The sequence below is a fragment of the Ctenocephalides felis genome, unplaced genomic scaffold (assembly GCF_003426905.1).
Source record: "Ctenocephalides felis isolate EL2017-DRISC unplaced genomic scaffold, ASM342690v1 CF-g0.4_SCAFFOLD_03571, whole genome shotgun sequence".
Classification (NCBI taxonomy): Eukaryota; Metazoa; Arthropoda; class Insecta; order Siphonaptera; family Pulicidae; genus Ctenocephalides; species Ctenocephalides felis.
Window position 1 is genome coordinate 68,133,306 of NW_020539725.1, and position 13,620 is coordinate 68,146,925.

At 33.9% G+C, this 13,620-nt stretch overlaps 1 pseudogene; it reads right to left on the reverse strand.

Annotated features, from left to right (window-relative positions):
• Positions 1–214: 214 nt before the first annotated feature.
• LOC113387071 lies at positions 215–12,627 on the reverse strand (annotated as a pseudogene).
• Positions 12,628–13,620: the final 993 nt, after the last annotated feature.

Consider the following 13,620-nt stretch of genomic DNA (forward strand, 5'->3'; position numbering starts at 1 on the left):
TGAGAGAAAACGTCGATTTACGGCAAAAAATCTGTTCACACACACAACACACGCATACACACACACACACACACATACACACACACACATTTCCAAATGTTGGTCTCATTCGATTCAGAATGGCTTGACACGTTGAGAAAACATAAAATTAGCAAATCGGATTTTTTGATGAAAACATAAACTTCTCCTTCGGGAAGTTATAAAGAAATATTTGGCAAGTTTTTATTATCTTTTTACCTGCCGATAAAAGTATAGGAGTCTTCTCAGGATGTATCTCCATCTGTCTAGCCACATACTGCCCATCGAAATGGGCGTACCACCAACCACGTTTCCCGTCAGTTTGTCCATTCTTGGCCTGTCCAGGTCTCATGAAGGGAATTCTAAAGTACCTATGAGTAGTAACACCATTGGCGACACCGTTTTCTTGTGGTTTGTTGACAACCCTCGGTGGAGTTTTGGCAGCGTCCATTATCGAACGAGGAGCCCTCTCGTTTTCATCCATGGTGCTGCGTTTGCGATTTTTTGCCTTCCAGGCGTGGTAGACTTTTAGGCGACGGTGGAACTCGTGCTTACAAGCCTGGTAGAGAAATTAGATTAATATACATAGTTAGTAATCAAAATAAAAACTAGTGGGGTCGGCGGCATCGTGCCTTAATGCAAGTTGCTGGAGCTTCCCGTACCGTAATGAAATAATTGAGAAATTTTAAACGTTTTCAAATAAATTATTACAAATACTGTAACTTTCATTATTTTTGCTATCTTGTTTTATCTGAACAAATAAAATGTAAACCATAAATCAATTTATCTCCAGAACATTAACAATCGTCATTTCATTTCGAATTCAATTCTAAAAAAATAGTTACACAAAATTAAAAAAGTGCTTCGGTATAGTCACAGTCTAAACGCATTTGCAAATAATTCTGTGCGACATTTTCACTTATACTGTGCCTAACTTGGCGGCATTTTCACATTTTTTAATAGTTTTCATAAAATTGAAAAAGTGCTAATACATAAACAGTCTAAACGCACTTGGGTAAACATTTGTACCAGAGTGGCGCTTAGACTGTGCTTAGACTGGGTCATTTTTTAAAATTTTAATCCAAAATTGCAAAAATATTTTATGAAAAATAAAAAAAAATGTAATAATTTTTTATCCTCAGAAGCAATTATTTTGTCAATACAAGCAGAAAGTTTTTTAGATCATTCAAATCGGACGCTTAGTTCCCTCAAAGACTTTGCACATTTATCTCTGTATCTTCGGAATGGCGGGACCTGTTTTTGCTAATCATCTCTTCTCCGAATCATTACAAATTGAATGTTGTTCAGATCATTCAAATCGGATACTCTGTTCTGTATTTTCTGCACTCTTTGCTCGGTATCTCCGTAACGGCTGAACCTGCACATGCCAAAAACTAATAAGCACATCTCCCTATCATAGGAACCGAATGTTTTTTAAACCATTAAAATCGGTTGATCCGTGCGCCCGAAAACGTGGACGAAAAAATGCGGACATACAAAACACACACACACATTCATTTTTTCTGAGGTATGCCAAAATGTTCAGAAACCTTCAATACGTCGAGAAATGCAAAAATTTTCATTTTCGATAATCGGCCCATTACTATAACTACCCTACGGGAAGTTAAAAATGGAATCAGTTTTTAATGGGGTGATCATTACTAGTTTCATTATAACTTACTTCTAACAACTCAATATCACATGAGGTATTGATAGTATCCCGCAATTCAGAGTATTTCCATTTAGACAAATCGTACTTCTGCTTGGCCTGCAGTGCTTGTTGTGCACGAACTTGCTCCGACCTGATAAAATATTTATAAAACAGTTTTATTTAAATTTGGATGGTCCATTTTACCAAATTTTTAATATCTACTAACCTTCTGGCTAATGGTGGCGAGTCATCAACTTGGCCATTGGATTCTTGGGCGAGTCGTACTGCCAATTCGTGGTCTCGGCGTTCTTGTTCTAATTGCTCATTGTATTGTCTGTCTTCTACGGCTTCTTTCTCTAACATAGCCTAGGAAAAATAAAAATAAAATTTAAACAACATAATACAAATATGTTGAAGGAAAATCCGAAATCATACCTGTAAAGCCTCAGCAGCCTTTCTGTCAGCAGCTTCTTGTTTCTTGCGCTCGATTTCTTCCTGTTTTCTTCTAGCTTCGATTTCTGCTTTTCTGAAAAAATAATTTCAAAATTATACTCAAATTAGTTCGTATTGGTATTTTGCATTGAGGCAAGTTACACGAGCTTCCCGATATGTGTAAATAATCGACATAATCAATAAAAAATAAATTAATTTATGAGTGATTAAAAGTACTGTTTGCGCCAGAATCTGTTAGATGTCGCCAGAGAATATTTTTAATATTCAGACAACACTTTTTCTCTGGCAATCCTCAAAGGTTGGGACGTAATAGCTGATCTGACGGGTGAACAGTTTCTCTCGCGTTGGCTGGTCACGTACACCGTTTTACTTGTACTTTCCATATGTGTTTTTGTGATATATTTCGATCATTAGTTATTGCTTAATGAAATAAATACCTTTTAATCAGTGCAAGTGTTCCTTATTTGTGTTTGGAGTTCATTTCTTCCTCAGCATCCGAATTTAAAGCGAACTGAGAGATCCGAACTTGAAGCCGCCATCCGACTGGACCGCCGAGCACGTAGAGAACGTCAAATATTTTGCTTGATATATTCAATAAGATCAAATCCTCGGAATAGTTATTGAGTAAAATCCAATTAGCTATTCCGAAAGGGTCTAACTAACCCCCATCCGTAACATTGGTCCTTCGACGCCGGGATCCTAATTTTGATTAGGATTTATTGAGTATATTAAGGAAATATTAATCCAAGATGGCACCTGAACTGGACGTTGGTGCAGAGATCGATCGACTAATAGCTAAGAGGGAAATGTATTTTTCAAGCATCCAAGAAACTTACGACATTTCTCAGCAGATTAGCTCTTCTTCAAGTAAGATCCAATTTCGTAAAAAATTATGCCTTCTTGAGAATGCGCGTGAGCAATGCATGCACCTTTCCGATGAAATTAATATATTGAGACAGTCAGAAAATCCTAGCTATATTCCGGAATATACCCTCGCGAGAGCGTCAGAAATGCTTTATGCAAAAATAAAACATGCCGAAACAATTTTAGAAAACGATTTATCTCAAATGTCCAGCACTTTGATTAATTCATGCATTGCTTCAAACGCAGATCTGTATGAAGAAAAAGATAAGATGTCACAACTAGAAGACATTCCACAATCTTCACGTTCTTATGACAATGATATGGCCACAAGTATTGATTCTTTGGCAAATACAAAAACCATTTTCCGAGATTTGCAAACTTCAGTTTCGTTTGGAAGTTGTGAACTGAAGAAAAAGGAATCTAAGCATCCTAGTATACTTGAGCTTAATTCAAATCCTGATATTCTATATAAACATATCCTTAGCGATTTCAAAACCGACAAGTTATCAAAGAATTTAAGATTAAAATGGAATCCGTTATCGGATAATTATCTTTTTGGTATAAATCATATGTGGAGAAAGTGGACCAAACGTCATCTCCTCTCAGCAATTGCCCGTCTTTGGAATTCTTCAAGATTTGTTACTTCTATTGTTGTTAAGATAAAAATCTTAATGAAGAAAATTTCGAAATTAAAGATAGATCGGGATGAAGCGCTACCATCATTTATTATGACTTCTTGGTTAGCCATATATTACGAATCCAAGTTAAGTAACTATAACGTACCACATTATCCCGGAACTTCGGAACACAGAAATTTTTAGTACTTGGATTCACGAATAGCTCCGAACAAGCATGCGGAGCTGTAATTTACAATGATGTTAATGATTCAATGATAGTCCGCCAATGGTTGGTAGAACTAATCACTTGTTGGAAAACGTTTGTAGCCAACATAAAATCAAAAATTCACGACCTCTTTCATAATGCACAATGGTTCCATATTCCTACTGATCGAAAGGCAGCCATTGGTGTTTCCCAAGATCTACTTCCTAAACTATATGTAAGATACAAGAATTGGTTGTTTGTGTTGGAGTTTTGGAACAAGTCTATATCTACTTGGTCCTTTCTAAGGATTAATATTTAAGAAACAAAAAAAAAAAAAAAAAAAAACTCTTCATTCCTTTTTTTTTTTTTTTTTTTTTTTTCTTTCAGAAGAGTTTGAAAGACATTTTAATGAATTATTTGTTTCTCGTAATATTATATGGAGCTCAATGATTGTGATCCGATGGAGCTCCAGACTTATATCTTCGCCGAGTGGTAATCCAGGATCCTCAACTTCCTACACCTTTATTGACTTTGTCGGATTTGCCTACTCCATTGGGTGTTCGGGAGAGTAGAAGTATTTCTAGATGCCGACAGAATGGTTGGAGTGGCCAATATCAAAAGAATGCAAGGTTAAAAAGGTATCCCTTTTAGACTGGGGAATATGTTTGCGCCAGAATCTGTTAGATGTCGCCAGAGAATATTTTTAATATTCAGACAACACTTTTTCTCTGGCAATCCTCAAAGGTTGGGACGTAATAGCTGATCTGACGGGTGAACAGTTTCTCTCGCGTTGGCTGGTCACGTACACCGTTTTACTTGTACTTTCCATATGTGTTTTTGTGATATATTTCGATCATTAGTTATTGCTTAATGAATAAATACCTTTTAATCAGTGCAAGTGTTCCTTATTTGTGTTTGGAGTTCATTTCTTCCTCAGCATCCGAATTTAAAGCGAACTGAGATATCCGAACTTGAAGCCGCCATCCGACTGGACCGCCGAGCACGTAGAGAACGTCAAATATTTTGCTTGATATATTCAATAAGATCAAATCCTCGGAATAGTTATTGAGTAAAATCCAATTAGCTATTCCGAAAGGGTCTAACTAACCCCCATCCGTAACAAGTACTCCGAGTGGATTTATTACAAATCATTAAAAACGAACGAACAAGTTAACTCGGAGTATTTTCTAAAAGCAAAGTTTTAAAAATCAACAATTTTTATTTGGAACCTGTTTCCCTAGAATTTTAATGGGTTAGTATGTTCATTAGGACCAAGTAATCTAATGTATACAAATTAGTAAAATCTAATTGTTATACAAAGTTAATTGTCTAATTTTAATTTTAACAAACCTAAAAAAACTACTCATTTCTCAAACTTTTACGAATTTTTCAAAATTAAACTTCTTGTCGTAAGGCCATAATATTTCAGTAAATCTATAAGACCATGATATATATCGTCAAAAAAAATTCATAAAAATCGGCTTAAATTTTTTCACCTAAAACTAATACCTTTCGAACAGTTTTTTGATTTTTTTTAAATCGATTCGGTAGTATGAGCTTAAATGTAGACGAACAGACGAACAGTTTAATACTTTTCCCAAACTACAAAGAAACGGCTCGGCCGATCGTCGCACAAAACTGACACACGATAGTCCTCATTGAGATACATCAAATGACTTTTAAATTTCTGAAATCGGTTCAGGCGTTTTTGAGAAAACGTCGATGAAAGGTCTAATTTTAGCCAAAAAAACTATACTAATTTTTGCGAACTTTGACGAATTTTTAAAGTTAAACGAGTTGTCGTAGGACCGTAATATTTTAGTATGATCTATAAGACCATGGTATCTACCGTCAAAAAAAAAACATAAAAATCGCCGAAATTTTTTTTCTAACACTTTGTCACAAGAAAACGGCCGGCCGATCTCTACCAAAAACTAATCAGCACGATTCCCAACCAATATCTTTCGAACGGTTACAGAATTTTCAAAGTCGATTCAGAATTGCAGATCACACACACATATTTTTTCAAAATTTAGTCTCATTAGATTTAGAATGGCTTGAAACGTCGAGAAAACATAAAATTAGCATTATATTTATATTTATATTTATATTTATATTTATATTTATATTTATATTTATATTTATATTTATATTTATATTTATATTTATATTTATATTTATATTTATATTTATATTTATATTTATATTTATATTTATCATTTATCTTTATCTTTATATTTATATTTCTTTTATATTATATTTATATTCTATTCTCTTTATATTTTATATTTCTATTTCTTCTTTTCTCTTTCTATTTTCTTTTCTCTTTATTTTCTCTTCTCTTTCTCTTTTTTTTTTTACCTACTCCTCTTTCTCTTTCTCTTTCCTCTTTCTTTTCTCTTTCCTATTTCTCTTTCTACTTTCTCATTATATCTTTCTATTCTAATTCATATCGTCTCCTTCGGGAAGTTAACAAGACTTATTACGACGCTAAAAATCTATAAAGGAGTACAAACAAAAATGGACTAGTTTGAAAGATTTATGAAACTTAAGTAAATACTAACTTTTTCCTATTTTCTTCCTCCTGCTTCTGTTTCTTGAGCTCCTCCTCCTTACGTCTATTTTCTGCTTCAATTTCCATTTGTATCTTCCGCAAACGTTCCTGCTCCTCAGCATTACGTTGCTCCACCATTTGCTTTTGGAGCAGACCCATTACTTGATCCACTGTTGTCTTCAATTTATTATACATGTCATCTACTGTGGATGGTTTTATACTGGAATCACCCTAGAAAAGGACAAAAAAATTGAAGAGATACGAATTAAGGGCTTTCCCACTTTTTTGCCAATCTTTTGTCAATAATTACCTTAATATTTCTTATAGCTGTATCAATACTGGTTTGCAATTTCTGAACATCATCTTCCCTAGATTGCTTATCTTTCTTAAGTTGACTGATGACTTTTTTCATTTCAAACAAACGCGAATGTAATGCTTTAATTCTTTTGATGCCTTGTATTCGAGGCTGGTGCTGTTTTCTAACCAGGTGACCACGGACTGTTTTCTGCACCTTTACAAGACACTTGCTTCGGTAATTCATTCGGTTTTTCACTAAAAAAAATTAAAACATTTAATCCAAGATTGATGGTTGATAATAATTTTTTTACTTACTTTTAATAACAGCATAAGCGCAGAAAATAGCCTTCAACCATCTGGATCGTACTAACCACTTTTGTACCTTCTTAATGACTTCTTGCAAATTACTGGAATCTGATTTCATGATACGATCGAATTCAGCAAATTTACCAGGTCGGAAGAAAACGCGTGTTATGCCGAATTTGTAGTCCTTGTCGTACAAATTTAAACTGTGCAACATTGCCTGTAAAACAATTACACCAATTTATGTAATAAATTCAAATTCAACAATTATCAATTATTTTTTACCTCGCAGAATGTTTTCGGGTGCAACTTTTTCAACTCAGGTGGTAAATATTTTTCATACATTTTGTATAAGTCTTCAAACTGGCATCTTGATGGATATCCGTGTTCCATCAATTCTAAGACGCTGGTCATTCCTGAGCATTTTAGTTGGGTTAAAATCAGACTGCCCACAAATTCGTGATCGTTCATTTTGTTGTTTGGTTTTATGCATCTTATGAAATTTGTACCCTAAAAAATAAAAAAAAATGGAATATCACGTGACAATACCATCTCGGCCAATGACGAATCAGTATTTGTAGCGTAACGCATTTCCGTTGCATTTTCGCTGAGTTACCCCCTAGTGGCGCCTAAAGAGTTTTAGTTTAAAAAATGTAAAAATTTGAATCAGAGTGATTTTTCCAACGCTGAAAGATTCAAGGAAAATATTTTTTGGGATTAAGACTGGTTAGAACGAATTTCTTTTAGCATGTTTTAGTGTCTATCGCACTCAACAGATGGTCTACAGTGGATTAAAAAAAAAATCAAATTCATCGGATTTATCTTCTCCACAACATACATTTATATAATTCTTATCTACGATTAGACCCAGGGGTAAATTTACGTGCTACAGTTAGTAGCGCTCCTATGGAGTGCAGAGACAATTGAAATTGAAGTAATGGCGAAGCACCCGTGTTTGCGATCTATAAATGCTTTTTTTATCTATGGTTAATTTACTTACATTACTATTCAATTTTTCCATAAGTTCGCTAAGTTGTGTTTTAAACTTCGATCCAACGCTGATAAAAGTAAGTTTTCCTTTCGTTGTAGCATTTGATGTCCGGAATATTCTTTTCAGCAAAGGATTACTGCATTCTTGTACTAAACCTTCTAAAGATCCATGGAGAGCATCGTTATTCTTTTCTATGAATTGTTTCTGAAAAAATATAATAAATAAATATAAAGATTTATCTAATTTGGGTCCCAAACGATTCAGAATGACTTGAGGTAATGTCAAAGTAACAAATGATTTTTTTTTATTATCTCTTTTATTTACAACTGTCCAGTAAAGGACATCAATAAATTTGATGAATTTACAATAGTCAGCCGAAAAGGGACATTGCATACTACAAGGGCATGTTGGAAAAAACAACTCAGTAGTTGTTTTTCCATTCGATTTAAAAGTTTTAAAATAACAAATAATGAGCAAATTAAATTTCTGCTGCATATCTAAACTTCTCCTTCGTATAGTTAGTATGCAAATAATTTGTTCATTTTAGTGAGCTCTTTACGGATCAGAGACAGAGACTCTAAGAAAGGCTGACAAAAATTATCTGGTAAGTTTTGAAATGTGCTGCTGGAGTCAAATAAAGAAGATAAAGTGGACATACAGGAAAACAAATGAAGATGTCCTGAGAAAAATGGACGAAGTAAAGGACTCTACTGAGCATGATCCTGAAAAGGAAAGGAAACCGGGTCGAGCCCTTTCTGCAAAAAAGTGCCTTCTGCACGACGTCGTCAAAAACAAAATGGAAGGACTGAAAAAATGGCAAGAAGAAAAATGTAGATGGTTAATAACTTACGCAAGAAAAAAAACAGAAAAGTGAATGTAGAAGCACAGGACCAGGAATCATGGAAGAAAAATGAAAAAAGAAATTGACTTGATAGTTAACAATTTCTTATTTAATTACCGTAGTGTAGCAAACAGCTCCAGCAAAATGCCTAATTAAAAATCCTTCGTCGTCCCTAATTTCTCGGTGCGCCTTAAGACGGGATGTCCGAGGTTTGCACAGGCGAAAGTGTGACGGCCAACGTGCAAAAACGCTTTCGGTAAAATGCGCCGAATTTGATTTTGGCAATTTTGATTCCTCATCTAGCAGGTTGAATAAACCACCGTTCTTGCTCTCAATTAGATCTAAAAAAAATAAAATATTAATATATAACAAAAAAATGTCAGAGTAATCGTTTGAAAATATTTTCCCAGAAAGAAATAGGGAAGCTAAGAGATATTTGTATCAGGCGGGCGTTTTTCAATAGAATCTTGAACGATATTAAAATATTTTCTTTATCTCGATTGGGCATGTAAACTGTCCTGCATACTTCCCGCAGGTTGATGCAGTAAACAGAAGTGTGCAGGTCCGTCATTTTTGACATGCAATATAAAATTGTACTATCAAAAATTTTCGGTTTGCGTTGTTATTATCGACTAATTTTGAATTTTATCGATCTTATTTAGTTTAAAATTTATCAAAAAGTTATAAGAATTTAAGTATCCACTTACCAATGCAATCTTGATTATCAGTAAACTTAATCTCAGGAACATTCAAACCCTCTTTCTTGTACAAAACTTGTTCGGATTTCAAAATCCTATCGTTGAAGAACTGTTGCAACTTTTCGTTGCAGTAATTTATGCAAAACTGCTCAAAGCTGTTAACGGTGAAGTACTCTGAAAATGATAATAATTCTCATTAATTATTAACATTTAAGTTAAAATTGCCAAATTTAATTACCGAATCCAGCAATATCCAATACACCAATATAGTAGCAAGAAGCTTTGAAAGGAATACTTTGATTTATTCTGTTTACTATGTGGTCAAATAAATTGCTGTACAGAGCTTTTGCCAAGGCATCTCTTGCATTGCTGGCTTCATTTATTTTCAGAGGCACCCTGTAATGTAAAATATTTTTACACAACCGTATGATAAATTTACAAATATTTGATTTAATTTTATTGTTTGTTCCTAAATTTTTATTCTGGTTACTTACATTATAACAGTGCCCTTAACACCTCCTCGACTACTCTGCATAACTCTGGACACCAGAGCCTGTCTCATTTCAAAGGCATCAACTCCAATAAGTGCTGAAGCCATGGTTAAAGATGTTTCTGAAGATGTGGCAACCCTACATCCGCCTCTGGTGTCTTCAGGAGTCTCTTCAAAACAAACATTGCCCAAATGCAGAACCGCTGCCACCAGGGCATAAATTTCGAAACATTCGGCGTCTGATAGACCGATTCGCTTGAGAGCCTGGTAAAAAAATGACATTATACCTAATATATCATATATAAATATTATTATGCTAATACCTGATCTAACAATTGAAAATCTTTAACATCATCCAAGAGAGGATCTCGTAAACCACCATTAGCAATCATAGCCTTGCTCTTCTGTTCAGGTGTCAAATGTTTTTCAGTAGTTGCATTTGTGAAATATTGTGTACATCCACCTTTCAAATACTGCAAAAATCAACAACATCAATTAGTATGTAATTGTAATTATGTACGTAAATAAATCAATGTCATAAGTCCTACTCTATAATCATCAGGTTAGTCAATTTGAGTTTCTGCCTCAGTTCTTTAGGAGCACCTGCACAAAGCATATAAAATACATGGTAATTTCTTTCTTCCGGACTCTGGACACAAATCCTCGATTTTTCCAGAAGATAATGAGAAATGTGACCGCCTACGACTTGGCATTTGGCATCAAAATGGACTTCTATAAATTTACCAAATCTCGAACTGTTATTGTTGCGGGTTGTCTTGGCGTTTCCGAAAGCTTCGAGAATCGGGTTGGCTAAAAAATAAAAAATATAGGTAATACATAAAGTAAACTTAATATCGGCTCAACGACCCGGGCGCCAACGCAACCGGGTCGTCGCGTAACCAAAAATTTTTTCTTACCGTCCAATATTTTTTGCTCTATAGGTCCAGCCGCTTTTGCCCACAAATCACATAAATATCTCAAAAGATATTTTGTAGACTCAGTTTTGCCAGCACCAGATTCTCCAGATACAATAATTGATTGTGATTGCTTCAATACTTGCATGTCTCGGAATGCTTTATCGGCTAAAAATGAAAATAGGATTTTTTTTAAATATAGTAGTGATGAATTAATTGCGATTTATTAAATTTTTTCTTACCGATAGCAAAAACATGCGGTGGCATTTTCCCTAAAGATTTTCCTTGATAACTTCTTATAGTTTCGGAGGAGTATAAATTTTTAATTTCTTTATAGGGATTGACTGCAATCAATATATTTGCTACGTATGTCTAAAATGATAAATAAAATTAACAAAAACAAAATTAGTATATTAAATTTAATTTGAATCAATTTTTGTAAAACTTACGTATATTTTATCTTTTCCATATCGTTGTTTTATATTTTGTAAAAGTGTAGCCTCATTTAGGAACATCAACTCACCTAAAACGGAAGACGTAAATTAACATAAAATATTAAATAAAATAATCAAAATAAGAAAGATAGAATAAAATAGCTAACGTCAAGATGAACTTTGCGAGCTAGCATAAAATAAACCCAAAATTCCAATCTCGGACAGCTCAATATCAAGCAGTATGATATGGAATCATACTAGAAATATATAATTAAAATGAATATTGCGATTTATTTAGATTTCCGAACCCATCATGATCAGTCAAAAATTTGAGCAAGAAAAAATTAGTCATGGAATTCCAACTTAAGCCAGCTCAATATCAAACAGTATGATATGAAATACACACTTGAGGTCAAAGATGGAGGCAATTCTGCCGTAACAGAGCTTATAGCATAGCGTTGTCATGGCAACGGTATATTATGCTTCTTTTTATTGTTTCTTGGTAATGAAAACTGTTAAATCTATTCTATTCTGTGAAGTCTATTTTTGCTGTGCGATCCGGCGTATTTTACATATAATCAAGCAAAGAAGAATGTTATGATAAGTGCATCTTCAAAGATTCTGTTATCATAAGATATTTTTTGCTTGTTTATATGTAAATTAATTAAATTCTATTCATCATGGAATCAAGATTAATTTTGCAGCAAAATTATTATCTTGATTCCATGATAAATAAATATTATAGAACAGCCCACATGGATTTAATTAGAGGTTAAGTGGTTTATAAATATTCTTATGTGTCATAATATTTGAGTTCACGACAGATAGCGCAAGAATTTACTTAATGGCGTATGTTAATAACAAATATAAGAAACTTTCAATTGACGTGCGCTCTATCTAAATGTTTATATTAAGAGCTAATACGATTAGAGACTCATTTTTTATCCTTTTGGAAGCATTGGCGCCTTTGTGAGCAAAGAAATTCTTGTTAAGGACCACCATAATTTATATATATATATATATATATATATATATATAATAAATATATATATATATATATATATATATATATAAATTTCACATAAAATAAAATATATTTATATCATTACAATTATCATCGACATCCTCCTGTTTATCCTGAGCAGGATAGGTGTCCTCAAAAGGCACAACTCGTTTCTGCAGTCTGCTGTCTGTGGGTTTGATTTCGGCCCCTTGGGCCAAAATTTCGCTGATTTGTCCGAGCACGAACCCGTGTTCCGGGTCACGTGCCCAAACCAGCTGTCGGTCCAGCATTGTGGCCAGCTCTTAAAATCTGGAAGAAAAAAATAGAAATGTAAAAATTATTGTACATTATAACATAGTAATTTTGCTTTTATTATGTGAATTTTTGAAGTAAAACTTCTTTAGGCGCGATATGGGTGTAAAAATTTCTTTAGGCTACACGGGTGTAAATCCGTACAAATGCAACGAAAACGCCAACGTGAAGTTGAACACTACGACGCCGTAAGCGCTGATGTCGCGAGTATCCACTCCCGTCATGTCATGCGTAAGTCGAGCGCTAAACCCTATATGAACTTGCATTAATTGAATCACGTTTTTTATGTTATGTCCTCATGGAATAAGACTTTTCTTAGAGAATAAATGTGTCATGGAATATAATAAATTTATACTGAATCTCGTTGAAGACAAAATAATATCTACTGCCACGGATATTTATGTAGGTTGCCATGCGACAGATCAACAATCATACATTCGTCAGCAGTTTCACAAAAATCGGTTATTGATACCGGGGGTTTGCCGTATGAAATAATTTTAGTTCTGAATAAATTTTACATTATAACAACTAATATTGATGTAAGTGATGGCTTAGCTAATGATTGTGTAGGAAAATTAGTGTACATAGAACGTGGCGATAATGATGAACTTCTACGTTTATGGTTTGAATTTCCTGGTAAGATAGGTAACAAAATAAGAAGAAAGCTGCACATCATATTCAAACTCTTAATATCAGTAGGACAGCTGTGCCGATTCTCAGGAGATCTTCATCTATTCCAATGAATAGAAATAAAATCATATTTGTCAAAAGAAATCATTTTCCTTTAGTGTCTGCTTGTGCACTCACAATACACAAATCACAAGGTGGTACTTTTGATAAAATTGTATATGAATACAATAAAACACATAATCAGCAGCTTCTATATGTTGCATTATCACGAGTTACCAGCATTAATGGATTGTTCATCATTTCAAAAAAATTTATCATGGCAGAAAACGGCCAGCAGGATTAATG